Source organism: Microtus ochrogaster, unplaced genomic scaffold (genome assembly GCF_000317375.1).
Source record: "Microtus ochrogaster isolate Prairie Vole_2 unplaced genomic scaffold, MicOch1.0 UNK52, whole genome shotgun sequence".
NCBI classification, from domain to species: Eukaryota; Metazoa; Chordata; class Mammalia; order Rodentia; family Cricetidae; genus Microtus; species Microtus ochrogaster.
Genome location: NW_004949150.1, coordinates 665948 through 668069, shown reverse-complemented (window position 1 = coordinate 668069; position 2122 = coordinate 665948). Strand labels below are relative to the sequence as shown.

The following is a 2122-nucleotide window of genomic DNA, read 5'->3' as shown; positions in this document are numbered from 1 at the left end:
GGAAGGACAAAGAATGGAATCAGAGTATTAAATGGAGAGGGAGGAGGGAAGAGGTAAAGGAGGACATGGAGAGAGATACCTTTTACAGGTCATTTATGGGTTATCTGAAAACCTACCCTACCCCCCTAGCAGAACTGTTTTTTGTTTTGTTTTGTTTTTTTTTTTCTGAGACAGGGTTTCTCTGTAGCTTTGGAGCCTGTCCTGGAACTAGCTCTTGTAGACCAGGCTGGTCTCAAACTCACAGAGATCCGCCTGCCTCTGCCTCCCAAGTGCTGGGATCCCAAGTGCTGGGATCCCAAGTGCTGGGATCTTGAACTCATAGAGATGGGCCTGACTCTACCTCCCAAGTGCTGGGATTACCCTAGCAGAACTTCGTAAAACAACTAAACAACAAAGAAGACAAAGCCCTGAATCTTTCTCCACCAAATGAAATCCTGCAGTGACAGGTTTATTCGACTGATAGATAGCCATAAGGGCCCCATGGAAAACCCAAACAATTCAGGTTTTTTTTTTTCCAAGGTTATTGATTGCTCTCAGCAAACTGATGACAAGGCCCTATTGCTGAAGACAACACTTACATATTCCACTAAACATGTTGAACTTTAGCTGGTGCCTAACTAGAGCCTTCAACTGTACTGGCCGGTGTTCATAGTACTGGAAGTGCTCGGTATGCTACCAGAGGAACAAGATAAACATCAATCAAACTAAAAGCCCTTTGGCCTACAATGCTTACTTGCATTAAAGATAAGCTGGTGTGCCTTTTCCGGAGGTGGCGCCGCACGGTGAAGACCTCGTGCTCATACTCACAGCTATGTCGTCCAAGGGTCCGCTGCAGTCCATGCAAATCTTCGGATGCAACAAGACAAGCCACAGCCATGATGCACTGCAAATGGGGAAATGGGCTCGCCAAGGTGAAGGGACGTCCCCTGGAGATGATTGATCGAGCCGTGTACACTGCAGTACAAGTTACTGGAGCCAGTTCTGGTGCTGGGCACAGAGCAATTCACCGGTGTGGATATCCGGGTCCCTGTGAAGGGTGGTGGTCATGTGGCCCAAATTTATGCTATCCGATAGTCCCTTCTCCAAAGCCCTGGTGGCCTATTACCAAAAGTATGTGGATGAGGCCTCTAAGAAGGAGATCAAAGATATCTTCATCCAGTATGATCCCACCCCGCTTGTAGCTGATCCTCGGCGCTGTGAATTCAAAAAGTTCGGAGGTCCTGGTGCCCGTGCTTGATACCAGAAATCCTACCGATAAGCCCAACTCAAAGATCAGGATTTACCTTTGTAATAAACATCCTAGGGTTTTAATGTTTCTTTTTCTGTGTTACGGTCTTTTTGAGACGTGGTCCCTATGTTAAAGCCCTAACTGTCCCTGGAACTCATTGTGTAGACCAGACGGGCCTCAAACTCAAAGGTGTGTGCCACCACATCCAGCCACATTAAAAAGCATCTTCTCTGGTCCATGTGTGGTTTGTGGAGGTGACAAGAAGAGGGATTTGGTTTAGTTTGTTGTGCAGTGCATTGTGGGCGAAGCCCAGGGGATACAGCTTAGCCTGTATACGGTGTTTCTGGATATGTGTAAGTGCATGCAGACACCCTCTTGGTTTGTTCAATTGCTGCCTACCTTATTTTTGTTTAAAAGTTCTAAGTTTAAAAAAAAAGATAAGCTGATGCAATAGTTGTATAAAAGTTGTGGGGGAAACCAAACACTTTCCAATTGGATAGAATGCCTACCCCATGAAATGGAACCCATGCCTAACATTGGACAGGTGGCCAAGAACCTGAGACTAGATACAAACCACACTTAAGGGCAGACTTCATGCTTATCAGGGACTTAGGGGAAAACTAGATACTGCTGTTATGCTTAAAGGACATAGCAATAAAATGAAATAAAACATCTCTTAATGGCAGTCTATTATACTCATAGGTCATCATGAGAAATGCTTCCTTCTGCAGTAGAGGGAAACAAAGACAGAGACCCACAACTGGACAAGGTACAGAGAGTGGGAGACCTAGGAACACTTAGACTTAAATGGGGTGCCTCCATCAAATCCTTCTCCTCAGGGCTCATGGAACCTAGTATAAGGAGAAATAGGAAGAGTCATTTATTTGGAAGATA

The 2122-nt window shown here is 45.4% G+C and overlaps 1 pseudogene; it reads left to right on the top strand.

The window, feature by feature from the left end:
• Positions 1–793: 793 nt before the first annotated feature.
• On the top strand, positions 794–1258 carry LOC101999407 (annotated as a pseudogene).
• The last annotated feature ends 864 nt before the right edge of the window (positions 1259–2122 follow it).